The 18,100-nt window shown below is 39.6% G+C and overlaps 1 long non-coding RNA gene across 1 annotated transcript in view; it reads left to right on the forward strand.

The window, feature by feature from the left end:
* Positions 1–14,995, forward strand: part of LOC117980137 (uncharacterized) — a 28,246-nt gene extending 13,251 nt beyond the window's left edge. The window contains exons 2-3 of the long non-coding RNA XR_004671307.2: positions 6,382–6,440; positions 14,335–14,995. This is a non-coding gene — a long non-coding RNA (uncharacterized LOC117980137). The remainder of the gene's footprint in view (positions 1–6,381; positions 6,441–14,334) is intronic.
* Positions 14,996–18,100: the final 3,105 nt, after the last annotated feature.

The following is an 18,100-nucleotide window of genomic DNA, read 5'->3' on the forward strand; positions in this document are numbered from 1 at the left end:
GAGTGAGGGGCACCCTCTGCTTGAGGCGGAGAAACTAATACTGACCTTACAGACCAGGTTCTCTTGTTTTGTGTTGTTGAAAGGCTTTTTGCTACCCATCATTCTCCACTATGATGAGAAATTTTAGATCTAGTTCATAAATGCAATTAATGATAGAAATGAGTACTTATTGTTAGATTCAGAATTTCTAAAGTACCTAGTGAGAACCTAGTAAGAAACACAATCATTCTTAACTGTGCATACAGTTAAGATCGTCTAATAGTGGAGAGAAACAAAGATGGAAGGGAAGGAGGGAGAGAGAAGAGGGGAGGGGTAGAGGAGGAGGGAGAGAAAGGGAGTGGAGAGAGAGAGAGACGGAGACAGGAGAGAAATTCCTTTTGATCCCTGAATATTATAGAACTAATGATATTATTAAAATTTAATTTTAAATCTGCATGTGCTTTTTTTATAAGATGAAAGGGAAACTTTGAATAAGTTTCTTAAAGAAGAATTCAATGAAAATATATAAGATGAATGCTCTGGACTAATTAAATAAAATAAATATATATGCAACAGTACACACTTCTCAAGGGTCCTAAAAGGTATTCTGTTACTTAAAAGCAAAATATTCAGTGATCTGCATGTATTTACAGAGTGAATAGCTTCTTTACTGTGGAAGAATGTTTGATTTTTTTACATTATAAGATTTTAGAAATTACAATAACATTTTATACTTCTATGAATGTTGACAGTATTTTGTTATAATTTCATTAATTATTTAAAAAATCAACTGACTCATAAATTATGATTCCTAAATAATAGCAGAACCTATTTTTTTCCTACTGGGCATTTACATTTACTTAGTTTCATTCTTGTAAGTTGACTGTTAATCTCCTTCTTTGTTCTCTTCCAATTTGTCATTAAATATTGGGATCTTCCTTTAGGGCATACAATCATAAATAAGAGGAAATTCTCCCTGAAATCAAAAGAAGCCTACTGGAAGATGTTCATTTGTCTGTTGCTGGTTCTGACAGATTCCTTATACTTGATGCTTGTTTACACATCGGGGTTCCCCATGTTAATACGTCTGAAAAGCTCTTTTGATACAATCAATTCTGCTGTTATAGAAATGAACTGGTCAAAAGTATCTTTTAAAAGACATCAGTCATCTGGCATATTATTTCCCTTATGGTTTTTCCCATTATGATTTTTAAATATTCTGAGAAATAAAAATTGCTTTACTATATGCATGCTACCACATATTTCTATGTCACTCTTCACTGAGTGTGTTAGGTCCTATATTAAGCATTTTGCATTAAGTTCTATTTAATTCTTACGAGAACCAAGCATATTGTGTATTAACAGGTCAATATTACAAATAAAGAAACAAAGTCTCACAGGTGCATTTCAGTTACCTGCATGACCACAAAACCAGGAGTAGTAATGGAGCCAGCATTTATTCTACATTGGTCTGACTTCAGCAACTGCATTCTTCCAAATAAAGCAGTTAATAATAAAATAATACAAATAACTGGTAAAAGATATTTAAATAATTATCTCCATCTATTTAAATAAAATAATTTACATAAAGTGCTTGGTACGGTGTCTAATATAATCATATAATTAAAACAAAAAGTGGTCACAACTTCTATTTGAACAGTTACAAAAACTGGGTTTTACAGTTGTATTTACCAGAAAAGGTCAATTGCTATAACAACACATCCACAATCTCAATTATTTAACAAAATAAAGGTTTGATTCTTGCAGCCGTTAGAGTCCAATGGCTATCAACAAGGTCAGAATGAAGGGGGGAGGCTTGCTAAGCAGTTACTCAGGGACTTAGGTTCCTTCCATAGAGAGAACCTGAAATCCTTGAAACCCTCCACAGAAAGATTCTATCTTTTCCCAGCAGATATGGAATCACAGGACATCTTGCGAGATATTGTAGGGGTCAGGCCTGAAAGTAGCATATATCACTCCCACTCATATCACATTGGACGGAATTCAGTTGTATGGCCTGCCCTAGCTGAAAGCAAAGCTCAGATACCTTGTGCAAACATAGAGCTTTGTGTCTGCCACAGTAAGCAAAATACATCATCCTCCAAATGAGTGGCGATTGGAGTTTTGGCAGTGTAGTTGAAACCTTAGTGAATAGAAATTATGTTAGAGATAAAAAAAAAATTCCCCCCTTTGAGAAGAAACTTAGTTTTAGCACCCAAATTACAAAATGAACTACCAAAGATTATGCATTTATTTTAGCATTATAAATGTATGTTACTAGTTTGATCTCCTTTGCAATGCCAGGGTAAGCTGAGTGTTTTAATTACGACGGTAATTTTTGTAGCACATTTTAATAAAACTGGAGTGTTTCATAAATTTCCCAATTATGACATCATTCTAAAGCACTATTTAATTCACACTTAATTAAATTGGAGGATTATGAAATTTGAGCTCATTTTTAAGAATAAAAAACTAATTTTCTTAAAATTATAGACAGTGACATTCTTGAAAGGAAGAAAGAGACTAATGATACTATCTCATATCCAAATATACTAGAAGCAGCAGTTGAAGAATTGTCTTCCTGGAGGTTGGCCAATGTATATGATTTGTAAGATACATTACCACACCCTGTTTACAATCCTTAGCCTAGATTCAACTGGAGACTGCCAATTCCTTCTGAAACAGCCAGAGACTTGTGGCAACCTTATTACAAATGGCCTCTTTTTTTTTTTTTCCCACAGAAACATTTTATCCCCTTTTTCCCAGTACTACGACTCTGGGAAGAGCTTTGTTTCAAGATGGTGGCTGTTTGACCATTCTAATGACTAAGCTATCAGAAAGGAGTTCTAGAAGGGAATGTATACCTTTACTACCACTGATATTTTTAACTCAAATCACAAATTTCATTCATCTAGGCATTTATTCTTTCACTCCAGAGTATTTTTGTCTTATCTTCTGTATTAGTCCATTTCACATTCCTGATAAAGACATAACCAAGACTGGGAGGAAAAAGAGGTTTAATTGGACTTACAGTTCCACATGGCTGGGGAGGCCTCAGAATCATGGCGGGAGGTGAAAGGTATTTCTTACATGGTGGCGGCAAGAGAAAATGAGGAAAAGCAAAAGTAGAATCCCCTGGTAAACCCATCAGATCTCATGAGACTTATTCACTTTCATAAGAATAGCATTTGAAAGACAGGCCCCCATGATTTAATTACCTCCCACTGAGTCCCTTCCACAACACATGGGAATTCTGGGAGATACAATTCAAGTTGAGATTTGGGTGGGGTCACAGCCAAACTATGTCATTCCACCCCTGGCCCCTCCAAATCTCATGTCCTCACATTTCAAAACCAATCATGCCTTCCCAACAGTCCCCCAAAGTCTTAACTCATTTCAGCATTAACCCAAAAGTCCACAGTCCGATATCTCATCTGAGACAAGGCAAGTCCCTTCCGCCTATGAGCCTGTAAAATCAAAAGCAAGCTAGTTATTTCCTATATACAATGGGGGTACAGGTATTGGGTAAATACAGCCATTCCAAATGGGAGAAATCGGTCAAAACGAAGGAGTTACAAGGCACATGCAAGTCCAAAATCCAGCAGGGCAGTCAAATTTCAAAGCCCTAAAAGGTTCTCCTTTGACTACAGGTCTCCCATCCAGGTCATGCTGATGCAATGGGTAGGTTCCCATGGCCTTGAGCTGCTCTGCCCCTGTGGTTTCACAGGGTACAGCCACCCTCTGGCTGCTTTCATGGGCTGGTGTTGAGTACCTGTGGTTTTTCCAGGTGCACAGTGCAAGCTGTCAGTGGATCTACCATTCTGGGGTCTGGAGGATGGTGGCCCTCTTCTCACAGCTCCAGTAGGCAGTGCCCCAGTAGGGACTCTGTGTGGGGGCTCCAACCCCACATTTCCCTTATCCACTGTCCTAGCAGAGGTTCTCCATGAGGGCCCCACCCCCATAGCAAACTTCTGCCTGGGCATCCAGGAGTTTCCATACATCTTCTGAAATCTAGGCGGAGGTTCCCAAAACTCAATTCCTGACTTCTCTGCACCCTCAGGCTCAACACCAGGTGGAAGCTGCCAAGTCTTGGGGCTTTCACCCTCTGAAGCCACAGTCTAAGCTGTATGTTGGCCCCTTTCAGCCACGGCTGGATTGGCTGGGACATAGGGCACCAAGTCCCTAGGCTGCACACAGTATGGGGACCTTGGGCCTGGCCCATGAAACCACTTTTTCCTCCTGGGCTTCCAGGCCTGTAATGGGAGGGGCTGCCATGAAGGTCTCTGACTTGGCCTGGAGACATTTTCCCCATGGTCTTGGGGATTAACACTAGGCTCCTTGTTACTTATGCAAATTTCTGGAACTGGCTTGAATTTCTGCCCAGAAAATGGGTTTTACTTTTCTATCATATAGTCAGGCTTCAGATTTTCCAAACTTTTATACTCTACTTCCCTTCTAAAACTGAATGCCTTTAACAGAACTCAAGTCACCTCTTGAATGTTTTGCTGCTTAGAAATTTCATCCACCAGATATCCTAAATTATTTCTCTCAAGTTCAAAGTCCTACAAATCCCTAGGGCAGGGGCAAAATGGTGCCAGTCTCTTTGCTAAAACATAGCAAGAGTCACCTTTCCTCCAGTTCCCAACAAGCTCTTCATCTCCATCTGAGACCACCTCAGCCTGGAGTTTATTGTCCATATCACTATCAGCATTTTGGGCAAAGCCATTCAACATGTCTCTAGGAAGCTCCAAACTTTCCCACGTTTTCCTGTCTCCTTCTGAGCCCTCCAAACTGTTGCAACCTTTGTCTACTACCCAATTCCAAAGTTGTTTTCACAATTTCAGGTATCTTTTCAGCAGTGCCCCACTCTACTGGTACCAGTTTAGTGTATTAGTTCGTTTTCACACTGCTGATAAACACATACTGGAGACTGGGGAAAAAAAAGACATTTAATTGGACTTACAGTTCCACATGGCTGGGGAGGCCTCAGAATCATGGCAGGAGGTGAAACGCACTCCTTACATGGTGGCAGCAAGAGAAAATGAGGAAGAAGCAAAAGTGGAAACCCCTGAGAAACCCATCAGATCTTGAGACATATTCACCCTAATGAGAATAGCATGGGAAAGACCCGCCCCCATGATTCAATTATCTCCCCCTGGGTCCCTCCTATGACACGTGGGGATTCTGGGGGATACCATTCAAGTTGAGATTTGAGTGGGCACACAGCCAAACCATATCATCTTCTATGTCACAGGTACTGGAACATAACTTGAAGAGATCCTGGATCCCAACTCACATTATTTTGGGGAAGAGAAACAAGTAGTTGAATAAACAAAATAAAATCCAGTTTATGAAAAGTGCTATAAAGAACACAAATGGGGATGCTGGGTCTTTATGTAATAACAATAGGGCCTTTAAAATAGAGTATGGAAGAAGCTACTTTAGATGGCTGCAAGTGTGAAGCCCTCCACGGAGGTTCAAGCTGAGATATAAAGGATGAGAAAGGTCCAGTCACATGAAAGCACAGGAAAAGAGAAACCTTGGAGGACCAGCAATGGGAGAGATTGGAGTGTGACTGCTGCAGTGAGCCAGTGGCTGGGGAAATGAGTGATTGGAAAGGAGAACAAAAGCCAGGCCATGCAAAGGCTCGATGTGTCATGGAAACCTGTGGAAAGATGTTAGGTTGGGACATGTTTTGTTCCTGGGATATGAATTACATTTTTAAAAGTTTATTTTTGTCACTTAAGAGAATAGATTGAAAATGGTAAAATTAAACACTAGGAGATCAGTTAGTGAATGATCTCGGCAAGAGAAATCTGGCTTGAGTCATGGTGGTGAGGGTGCAGGTGGAAAGAGGTGAGTCTGAGATCTATCTGGGAGTGTCACAGAGAGCCTGATGAGAGGAGGTGAGGGATGGGAGAAGGGAGGAGTGGAAGCAGGTGACTTTTAGGTTGTTGCCTGGTAACCAAGTGGATAATGGTGCTATTTACTGAAATGTAAAGATGACTCTGCTGGGCGAGGGCAGGAGGGAAGTCATAGAATGTACTTGGGATACGTTGGGATATCTAAGGCTACTTGAAATGCCTATGAGACATTCAACATAAATTTCAAATAAATAGTTGGATATAAGCCTAGATCTAGGGGGAAAGTTGGAGCTAAAGACATAATTAGCATTTATCAGATTATAGATGGTAGATAGATCTACATTCATGGGAGTGTGTGAGATCAACTGTGAAAAAGTACATATGTGTAAGAAAAGAGTGCTTAAAACCTACTCGTGAGAAAATTCAATATTTAAAGATAAGTAAAGGAGGAGGCTCATGTGTAGAGTCTATATACAAATTGGAAGTGGTGGTGACTGAAAAAAATGCATTAAAATTAACCAAATTTTCTCTTTTCTAGGCACTGTCCTAATTGTAGATGCTTGAGAAAATAGACATGTAATCATGGATACCCACCAGGTATTTGAGTCAGGTTCTTCAATGCAAAAGTCACATAGAAGCTGCTGCTTTAACGTTTGTAACAGACTTCCAAACTAATGTCTCTTATAATGTCCCTGTGTATTAAGATTTCCATAAAACCATTACAATTTCTATTTATTTTGTCTAGATGTAAAGCAGACAGCATGTCATATTACATATATTGCTAAAACTCTTGCAGCCTAATGTATACAGATTTGTGAATTTTGAGTGATTTGAAGTTCATGAATATTTTGAGGTTGGTTTGTTTTGTCTTGTTCAAAGCCTAGATATCATGTTTTTTCAGTTTAACATATTTCTTGAGAGAAAAGAAATGTTTAGATTTCCAGCTAGTTATAAAATTGTCAGAAAGAATAGAAGTTAAACATACAGAGAAACAAAGGTTGCACATCTGGGAAAATAGTAGAAAAGCCTTTATATAGTCTTGGCAAATGAATTCAGAGGTTTTATTTTTAATCACAACTGTGAAGAAAGAAAGATTACCTTTTGGGGAAATTAATGAAAATTGTGGGCTTAGACATAAAATAATTGTTAATTGCTCCATTTATTAGAAATCATATGTCAAAAGTTTTTTATCATCAGTAATACAATAGCAATAGAGATAAAAATATATACGGATATTTGATTTTGATGATTTTAATCTCCTATGCCATTTCCATAACAACCTGATTATTCACACCTGTCAAACTGATGGGTGAGAATGTCAACTTGCCCTTGAATGCCAAAGACTATTTTCAGACCCTTGAGTTTTCTCACTAATTCAATCCATTTTGCATGCTTCTGACATGCCTTTTAGAAGACCAATTTGCTTATATCTCTTTACCTATTTACTGAAACCCTCATTTATTAGCTTGGCATTCAAAGTCTTCTACAGTCTTGCCATATCTCACTTTAAATCTGTTTCTCCCCCTACTCACCTTTTCCAATGCAATCCCTATGTTATAATATGGCTAATCTACTTGTTTTTTTAATGTATTTCATGTTACTACTATCTTGAAGTGTTTTCTATGTATTTCTGTCTCTACACTGTGATCCTGCATTGTGCCATCTACTCAGTGACATGCATTCCCTTCTTTGACACATGTGTCTTACGTGCCTTTGTCCCCCACATATTACCTAGACTGGTGCCATATCATAGACAGTAGGTTATCAATAAATGCTTCTTGGTTAGTTAGATGATTAGTATACAGGATGCTTTTGATGAGAAGGGTAAAGAAAATCATCAGAGAAGTTAATGGAATTAGACTCCACCCTGGGTGTCTCTGCCTTCAAAACTCATGTCTTTCACGTTATTCCATGCCAACTCCCACAGAATAGTGTTTGTCTTAGTCCATTTCTGATGTCATAACAGAAAACCAGAGATCAGGTAATTAATTATATGATTAGTTAGAAAAAGATTCATAACTAGAACCTAGTGCTCCCCATTTCCCTCGTGTTTGATAGGTTTTTAAAAATTTATTGAAATAGTTGCAATTTTGTCAAATTATTTTTGACTCGTAATTCATACCTTCTGATATTTCTTACTTTGTAAAAATGATTTTCTTCTTTCCATTTTGTATCTACAATTCAGCTTCGGTTTCTTTCTTTTCATTTCTACTTTTCCCTTTTGTTTAAAATATAACCCATCACAATAAACTTAGGAAAGACTGTACTGAATATTGCCTCTATCAAGGGCATGAAAGTCTCCTTAATGTGAAGTTGAGGTAGCATTAAATATACACTTAATTCAGCAAACTGACACCTCACCAAGCAATCTTTTTGCGATGTGGACACATTTGTGTGTTTGTGTGTGTGTGTGTGTATGTATGTATGCATTGTGCATGTGTGTCTGCACATTGTAGAGAATGGCATTTTCACATTACCACAAAAACACTTTATATAAGAAAATAATTCTCAATTGGTCCATAGGAGAGGGAGCCACGGGATGGGTTAGAACTGACTTCAGTCTCTGACTTCTCCATCCCCATTATTCTGTTTTGTGTTTCTGAAGCCAGTTTTATGTCTTAGTAGAGCCATAAATAATGACAATAAGCTGGAAAGGCTGGCATCTACGAGGGTGGAGAGAAGAGGTCAATAACATACATATATAGTCTTATGTTCAAAGGGCAAGGGGGTGCTAAATGTTGAGTAAAGCTAACTCCAAGCAGAACACAATGAGTGGCTGGAGAAAAATACCTGTCAGTCTCCACACTTTCAATTCCAGGGAGAGGAAGGGTCTTTGCCAGACTTGAGGGAGCTTTTGAGGTGTTCTAGCCAAGCTCTTCAATGAACTGTCATTCAGGCTACCTGCCTACTCCTTCGGCTACTCTACCCAAAGTTCCTGCCCCATGGGTGGGGCCACTGCATCAAACAACTCTCCAGGGAGAACCATTCACATCATCACCTATGCCTATCTGAATGGCACCTATGCCTATCTGAATGGTGCCTATTCAACCACAGCCCATATGGCTTTACCTGCAGCCTTGCATAAAACCTTGTAGAAATATTTCTTCAAATTCCTTTCTATTTTCTGATTTTTTTTTTTTTTTTTTTTTTTTGCTTAATTTTAGGGCGCAAATATTTAAATTTTAGATTTTCTTTACATTAACAATGCAAAATACACACAATTCATTCACAAGTTAGCAACTCAGCTAATGCAGACACTTCTGGGCAATGGCTGGTGTTCTGTTTTCAGATATGGTTAAGAAAATAGCCATACAATGGCTCCTGTTTGGGCTCTGAAGCCAACAGACTCCTTCCTCTGTCCCCAAATAGGATAACAAAAGATTTGGGGAATATTCAATACTTTTCTCAAAGAAGTAAGTGATTTGAGTGTAAGTTGCTACTTCCCTGTGAGAAATAACAGCAAGCATAGATACACTTAAGAGAAGGCAGGACGAAGCCGCTACTTTCCTTGGAGTCTAAAACTCTGACCTGAAAAGTGTTCGCAAAGGATTGGAACCAAAGCCAGGATTGATTTGCTGAGATTTGCACTCTCACCTAATGGCCTGAGGAAGCAGTGCTGCTGTCTTGGTTTGTTCTGGCAGCTATAACGAAATACCATAGACTGGGTGGCTTATAAACAACGGAAATTTATTTCTCACCGTTCTGGAAGCGGGAAGTCCGAAATCAAGGCCTGACAGTTTCCGTGTCTGTGGGAGGGCCTATTTCCTTGTTCACAGAGAGCACCATCTTGCTGCATCCTCACACGGTGTGCGGGGCGAGGCGGTTCTCTGGGCCCTCTTTCATCAGGGCACCGATCCCCTTATTGATGGGGGCTCCGCCCTTACGATCTAATCACCTCCCAACAGCCCCGCTTCCCAACACTCTCACACTGGTGACTAGATTTCAGCATGAATTCTAGGGGAGCCACAAACACTCAGACCACAGCAGTGACCAACGTAGCATTAGTCAAGAAAGCCCAAGACACTCAGTCTCTGATAGGGAGGAAGATCTTATCGGTAAATGTGAACATGTATTTCAGGATTCAAGAGGTGATTAGAAGTGAACAGTTTTAAAGATTACAGAAAGCACAGTGGCAATGCTTTAAAAGAAAGACTGCTTTCCTGTTTGAGTAAGAGCAAGAATATTAAATCAGGAGCATTCGCCAATTGACATTCCTGTGCTGGCGTGAGGCGAGGGCAGACGTTCAAGTCAGAGCTCAGCTATCCAGCTCATCTTCACTCCACTGGACTCTGAGGCCAGATAATTAGATTCCTTCTTTTCTCCCAAATTTATATTTCATCACAAAGCTGAATGACCTTTCCTGTCAGTGCAACCAACAAAGATGGCTGGGCAGGAAGTAACCAGACATTGCAGGCCCTCCCACACCAAGGAAATTGTATATTGCAACCACACAGACTGATTTTTGTTTTAATGCCAAGCTATGCAGCTCGGCTGTCGGAGCAATGAAGTGAAAATAAAATTAGGGGCCAAATGTCTAAACCCTCAAGAAATGTCATGGATAAGAAGAATAAAACAAGTAAAAGGTTTTCCTTTTTTTGTTTTAATGTTTAAATATATATGAATTTTGTTATCAGTGCACTGAAAATGGAATCAGTGACCCGTTGGACCAAATGCCTATGTTCAAGAAATGCCTTGAACTTTAAATAAACTCCATGTTATTTTGCTTTGGATTAATTTACTTGCAGATGTGTGACATTGCTTGGGAATATAGGTCCAGCTGGAAAATACAGAGGCAGGGCAGAACCTAATTTTCTTACCATTCAGACTTTGCTGAACAGACAACATAGCTTTCAAAAGAAACATGAACTTCTCTTTCTTATTCACTTCAGGGACAGAGAGATTGAACTGAAGGCAGAATTCGGAGTTTCCTCCAATGACCACAAAATAGCATTTTAAAATCTTGTCGTGTTTGTTTTTTGCTGCTGTTTTGATTTTTTTTTCTTTTCCTCAGCAGGCTTGTGAATTTCCAAGTAGCCCCATCCTGCTGCTTCTTCCCTTATTCCTGCATTTATTAGCAGAGAGGATGCAGTCAGCAGCTCTGCAGCCATAGGGAGTTCACATCACCTCTCTGAGCCTTAGCTTTCTCTCTGTAAACTGAGAGCATTGGGCTAAATAATTTCTTCCTCCAGTGGCTGGTCTATTTCCTAGGTCTGTGTGGAGTTACTACTTGGATGTCCCTGAGGGGGAGGTAGAATCTCTTCACTATAGCCCCCAATACTAGAGGATCAGTTAGTCAGTCAGCCAAAGAGATCATTCACGTCAATTTGTGAAGGAGGCCGGGGTGGTGGCCTATCTATGCTCCAAGAACCTAGTACCTCCTTTCCCCTCTCCTATCAGATGACTTTTTTTTCTGTTTTCAGTTTGCTCTTCTATAGAATTATACTACACTTTGACTGGTATATATAGAAAAGCAATTTTCATGACCATAAAGGATTAGAAAGCAAAACTTTAAAAACTAAGCTCATGCAAGTATCTTCACATCTTAGAATATTAGGGGAGATATTCATATGGGATGCTGACTGATGTCAAAAGGCCAAACATACAATTATGGGGGTTACCATCCCATCTGTATATTACCTCCTTGTTAGAAATCAATAGTTTATTGATTATTTTTCACATTCTTTTTAAGAATATTTTTAATTGTCAGACAGTAACAATAAGATATTTTAAAATTGTTAGTAAAATAACTTCTATGTATAAATAACCTCTGTCTTAGTCAAGAAACTTTTATTTATTAGTAAAACTAAATCTTATTCATGCTCGTTTAAGCAAAATGAATTACAGGACTATGGGGTCTATTAATTTGCTAGGTCTGCTGCAAGAAATTACCATAAACCAGGTGGCTTAAAACAACAGGAGCTTATTCTGACAGTCTGCAGGCCAGAAGTCTGACACCCAGGTGCCAGCAGGCCGCGCTCCCTCGGAAGGCTCGGCGGGGGGTCCTTGCTTGACTCTCTCCCAGCTTCCGGTGGCTGCCTGGCAGCCCCTGGCGGACCTTGGCCTAGCCTGTCTCAGCATCACTCCAATCTCTGCCTCCGTCTCCTCCTCTGTGTGGCCCTGTCTTCCCCTTTTCGGTCCCCGAGAAGCACACCTGCCAGTGGACTCAGGGCCCACCGTAATCCAGGAGGGTCTCATCTCCAGATCTTCACCTTACTGACATCTACAAAGACTATTCCAAATAAGATCTTATTCTGAGGTTCCAGGTGGACATATCTTTTGGAGGTCACCATTCAACCCGCCGCACAGGGAGGGTCATGGAGCTCAAGTGAAGAAACAGCACCTGGGCTCAGCAGCCACCGAAAATAGCAATTGCGGAACCCCTTGGAAACCAAGCTCATTTTCTTGGCCCTCCTCTCGCCTTCCAGGCTGCATGGCTCCTGCATCTGCTTCTCTCTGATTGGCAGCATCAACCACTTTTCTCTACAGCCTGTGTCAGCTTAGGACAGAAGAGGACCCTTACACTTACATGCATTTAGCTCCAGAGCACACGGACAGTGGCTAACCTCTGCCTCATTTCTACATTCCTGAGAAAAAGAATCTCATGGGCTAGTTTTGGTTAAGCCTCTATCATGGGTCCCATCAGCTGTAGTTGAGACAATGGTCAGGTAAGTAGGCGCTGGAAGGGAAAGACATTCTCAGTTTAACAAAGTATTTTAAATAAAGTCACAATAGCGTAAAAGTTAATAATAATGAGGTTTCTAAATACTCTTTCCAATGTTTTTCACTGAAGTTCATTAAGTACTATTCAAATAGTACTTACGTTTTTAAAACAATCCCCCAAATACTTCAGAGCCATCTAAAATGGTTGCTGGGTTTAGACTTCCCTGACACCTATGATGAGTCATAATTTAGTTATCAATTTTAGTGGTCTACTCTTATCATAAGGGCCTGTGAGGAAGGTCAAGGTAGTTTGCAGTGGCTTTTCTAGAAAATCTTTCAGAAGGCTCCAAGCTGTATTGCCTGCAATTAGGATAATAGGCTTGGCTTCTGTCAGAAGGCTCCTTTCAGTTCTGTAAAAGTTCCTGTTGGTGAGTGGTTTATTGGGCCTATGAGATGTGATCTCTTTCTTCTGGAAAGAGGTCCCTATATGGCAGTAATGGAGGAATACGTCCTGGAAATGAGAGTGTATATGTGCTTGGAAGCGAGATGGTGGTCGGGGGGGGGGTGTTAATTAGCATGACAGGAAGAGAAGACCTATTCAGAAAACGTAATGGTGAGAGAGGGAAATCAGAAGCGATATACTGGTTGGAAACCAAAAAGCCTCAGGGAGACAGAGTCAAATATGATGGCCATAATTAAATCAAATAATGTACTCCTTTTCCTTGACAAATCAGTGAGCCTTCAGAAGTGTGTGAAGCTTGAGATTCAGACATGAAATGCGAACATGTGAGGATATGAGACAGCCCCTGTGGCCCATCTTCCAGATCTCAGAAGTGTGTGAAGCTTGAGATTCAGACATGAAATGTGAACATGTGAGGATATGAGACAGCCCCTATGGCCCATCTTCCAGATCTCAGAAGTGTGTGAAGCTTGAGATTCAGACATGAAATGTGAACATGTGAGGATATGAGACAGCCCCTGTGGGCCATCTTTCAGATCTCAGAAGGACAGAATGAACAACTTCAGAATCTTAGTGTCAAATGTAGGCATGGGGCTTGATAGCAAAAGTGCATCAGGTTCAAATCTTAGAAAATAGAATTGGCATGGATAGGGTAAAAAATTGGTCGCTATGAGAAAAGCAGCATTGTTGATTTCATTTACTAACTGTTGTAGTAATGCTGTGTGTGTGTTAACTGAACTAACTAGGAGGAAAATGTGAGGAAGAGTGCTCCCTTGTTATTGAAATGGGCTTGGAAGTCAAAGAGGGAATGTCTGGTAAAGGCTATAGCATAAGTAGGATGACCCAACAATAGATTTAACAGATTATATCAATTATCTGGATAAACTTACATAAGAGTGGTATTGATATGGCTATTACATGCGAGGGACTAAATTGTGTCCCTACAAAATTCATGTGGAAGCCTTAACCCCCAATGTGACTGTATTTGGATACCAGAATTTTAGGAGGTAATTAAAGTTAAGTGAGGTGATAATGGTGGGGTCCTAACCTGACAGGTTTGGTGGCCTTACGAGGAAATGAAGAGAGAGAGCTCTCAGTCTCTCACATAATTTGGAGGCAGGAGATCCAGTCTGAGGGCTGGTCACCTAGGCATTCTTGGGAGAGGGCAGTACAGGCATGCCTCAGAAATATTGTGAGCTCAGTTTCAGATCACTGCAATAAAGAGAACATTTCAATAAAGTGAGTCACAAGAAGAATTTGATTTACCAGTGCATATAAAAGCTACGTTTATACTGTACTGTAGTCTACTAAGTGTGCAAGACACCACATGTACTTTTCTAATGTTCTCTCTCTCCACGCACATGCACACAGGAAAGGCCATGTGAGGACACAGCAAGAAGGCTGCCTCTACAAGCCAAGAAAAGAGCCCTCATCAGGAACTGGTCTGCTGGAGCTTGATCTGGGACCTTCAGCCTCTAGAATTGTAAGAAAATAAACTTCTGTTGTTTTGACCACCAGACTTACAGTATTTTGTTATGGAAGCCTGAGAAGACTAGTACATATAACCATAGCCATTTTCACAATGTTTAGCATATGTTTACATCTCTTTTATTTATGCTATGAAATTACCCTGACATAATGCTCATATTTAAAGATATTACCTACTATATTTTTCTTTTTGGATGGGTGTAGCATTTTGTGGGTAGCTGGATTTTTTGATCAGACAAAGTTCAGAATCAAACTGCCAATATAATAGTTCTGTACGAGAAAAAAAAAAAGGTAAGGAATGGAAGATAGGGATACTATAAAGTAGGAGATATACGACAGGAAATCCATGCCAATAACTCTACATTTACCTCCTAAATGAAGATGTAGCCTTGTTGATCATTGGTTTCAACAAAGTATCAAGAGAGGCACTGATGTCTGCCCATAAGTGTGCAAACTTTTAGGATGTTCTTCCTGAATGGGTATAAAAAGGCTGAGGAATAGTAGGAAACTGAGATACTCTGATTGAGCAATACCCCTTCTGATGTGAACCACGTCTGCCTGTATATTTGGCTAAATAAATTGGGAACTTAATCTAATTTTGTCTTGGTTGTCTTTGTGTAGTAGTTTTTTCCTGCTGAATTCTAAGTCCACCTTAAGTAATAAACTTTTAAAATCATTTGTCCTTTCTGGGTTCTATGCTGGGGTCGAGAAGGTGTCATTTTAGTATAGATAATATAGGCATTTTTTTCCAAGGAGTGAAATATTTATTGTGAATAAAATTGAAGATATTAATTTCCAAATTCCCCTTGTTGGTAAAGACATAGGAAGAAAACAGAAATGCCCTTGGCAGATGAAAGAAGGATTGCTAGGCACTGCAGACTCAGTACATGGGGAAGTTTAAAATTAAGAGACAAAAGAACGAGTTCGTAAAGCCAGCTTTAGAGGTTTCACAATGAAAGAGCTTAAAAGCGAAGGCTTTGGACATTCAGATGCTGGAGCCTCGGTAGAGGCAACATGCTGGGTAGTGCTGAGTACATTTATTTAGAAGTCATTGAATTGTCTTTTCCATTTATGATCTGTGTATTGAAGCTATTCACTAGATTCTTATTTGTGCTTTTCTTCATAGCATGCATTTTACTTGCCATTAATTGATTCAAAATTATTTTTCTAGCAATTATTCATGCTGATGTGCTCAAGCTTTATTGTTATATCTAAAAACAGTGATAGATAAGATGTCCTGAGTACTTGCCCAGGGATATTCACTAAATCTTCACAGCAATTCTAGGACAGAGTCAACATTACCCTGTCACAGCTGGGGACGCTAGGCCTTAGAGAAGTTTAGGAACTTGTCCAAGGTCACACACAATTAGTAAAAATAGTAGAATTGGAATGTGAACCTGGGTAGTTGGGCTCCAGGCCTCCTCCTCTTATCCATTTTATCAAACCAAGTAACACTGTACATTGTTTACATTGTTTTACTGGAATTATACATAGTATTCTGGAGTGCAACTTAGATTCAAGATACCACATGTACTTTTTATGTTCTGAAGTTTTACATCTAATCTATTCCTACAAATTAATGTATTTTAATCATAATGTCAGTGTAGCATCTAGACATAAAAAAATGGGTATATTACCTTGAACCACCCAAATTTGACCAGTAGATTGAAAAGAAGTATGGCTGCATTCTGCGTTTCCTCTCTGACACTCTAGCACAGGGCATTGAGGTATAAGAGAATATAAATATTGGCACATATCCAACTCACAGATGTTTGTCTTTTCTTGATGCTCCCTGGTGCCTTAGCTTTGGCCACAGTGCACATAAGCAAAGTGGCAGGGCAAGAAAGCCACAAGGAGAAGAGGCTGGAAGTGCAAGAAGGCTGAATGCACGTGAGATGTAGACCAAGGGCCAGGGGCCCAGATTCACAATAGACATCTGCAGTGGGAGGTTGCTGCAGCTACTAGAGATTGCAAGAAGGCAACTATTAGGATCGAAGTCTGTTATGCCTGCTACATGAACTGCAAACATAATTTGGAAGCAGAAGATCCAGTCTGAGGGCTGGTCACGTAGGCATTCTTGGGAGAGGGCAGTACAAGCATGCCTCAGAAATATTGTGAGTTCAATTTCAGACCACTGCAATAAAGAGAACATTTCAATAAAGTGAGTCACACGAAGACTTTGGTTTCCCAGTGCATATAAATCTATGTTTACACTGTACTGTAGTCTATTAAGTGTGCAGTAGCATTATTAAAAAATACTCTACATACCTTAATTAAAAATACTTCATTGCTAAAAATGCCACCAACAATCAGAGCCTCCAGCAAAGTCATAATTTTTCTGGTGGGAATCTTGCCTCTATGTTGATGGCTTCTGACGGATCAAGGTGTTGAATGCTGAAGGTTAAGGTTGCTGTGGCAATTTCTTAACATAAGACAACAGTGAAGTTTGCTGCATCAATTGGCTTTTCCTTTCAGACAATATTTCTTTGTTGCATATGATGCTGCTTGATAGCATTTTTGTCATATTAGAACTTCTTTCAAAATTGGAGTTAATTCTCTCTAGCCCTGCCACTGCTTGATCAACTAAATTTATGTAATACTTTAAATCTTTTGTTGTCATTTCAACAATGTCACAGCATCTTCACCAGGAGAAGATTCTGTCCCAAGAAGCCACTTTCTTAGCTGATCCATAAGTTGCGATTCCTCATCTGTTATAGTTTGATCATGAGATTCCAGCAACTCAGTCACATCCTCATGCTCCACTTCTAATTTTAGTTCTCTTGCTAGTTCTACAACATCTGCAGTTACTTTCTCCACTGAAGTCTTCAATCCCTCAATATTATCTGTGACAGTTGGAACCAACTTCTTCCGAACTCCTGTGAATGTTGACATTTTGACCTCCTCCCATGAATTTTGAATGTCCTGAATAGCATCCCAAATGTTAAATTCTTTCCAGAAGGTTTCCAACTTACTTTTCCCAGATGCATCAGAGCAATCACTGTCTATGGCAGCTGTGGCTTTATGAAATATATTTCACAAATAATAAGACTTGAAAGTTGAAATGACTCCTTGATCCATGGGCTGCAGAATAGATGTTGTGCTAGCAGACATGAAAACAACATTAATATCTTTGTACATCTCCATCACAGCTCTTAAGACAGGTACATTGTCAAAGAGCAGTAATGTTTTGAAAAGAATCCTTTTTTTTTTTTTCTGAAAAGTAGTTCTCAACAGTGGGCTTAAAATATTGAGTATACCATGCTGTTAAAAGATGTGCTGACATCCTAGCTTCCCTGTTCCCTTTACATAGCACAAGAAGAGCAGATTTAGCATAATTCTTAAGGGTCCTAGGATTTTTAGAATGGTAAATGAGCATCGGCTTCAACTTAAAAAGTAACGAGCTAGGTTGGGTGCTGTGGCTCATGCCTGTAATCCCAGCACTCTGGAATGCTGAGGTGGGAGGATGGCTTGAGCCCAGGAGTTTGAGACCAGCCTGGGCAACATAGTGAGACCTTGTCTCTAGTAAAAATGAAATAAAATATTTTTGAAAATTGAAAAAAAATACAGCAGCTACATTAGCCCTTCACAAGAAAGTGAAGGGCTTGACCATGCATTGACTTCTTTCCAGTTATGAAAGCCTTCTTAAATA

Source organism: Pan paniscus, chromosome 3, assembly GCF_029289425.2.
Source record: "Pan paniscus chromosome 3, NHGRI_mPanPan1-v2.0_pri, whole genome shotgun sequence".
Lineage (NCBI taxonomy): Eukaryota > Metazoa > Chordata > Mammalia > Primates > Hominidae > Pan > Pan paniscus.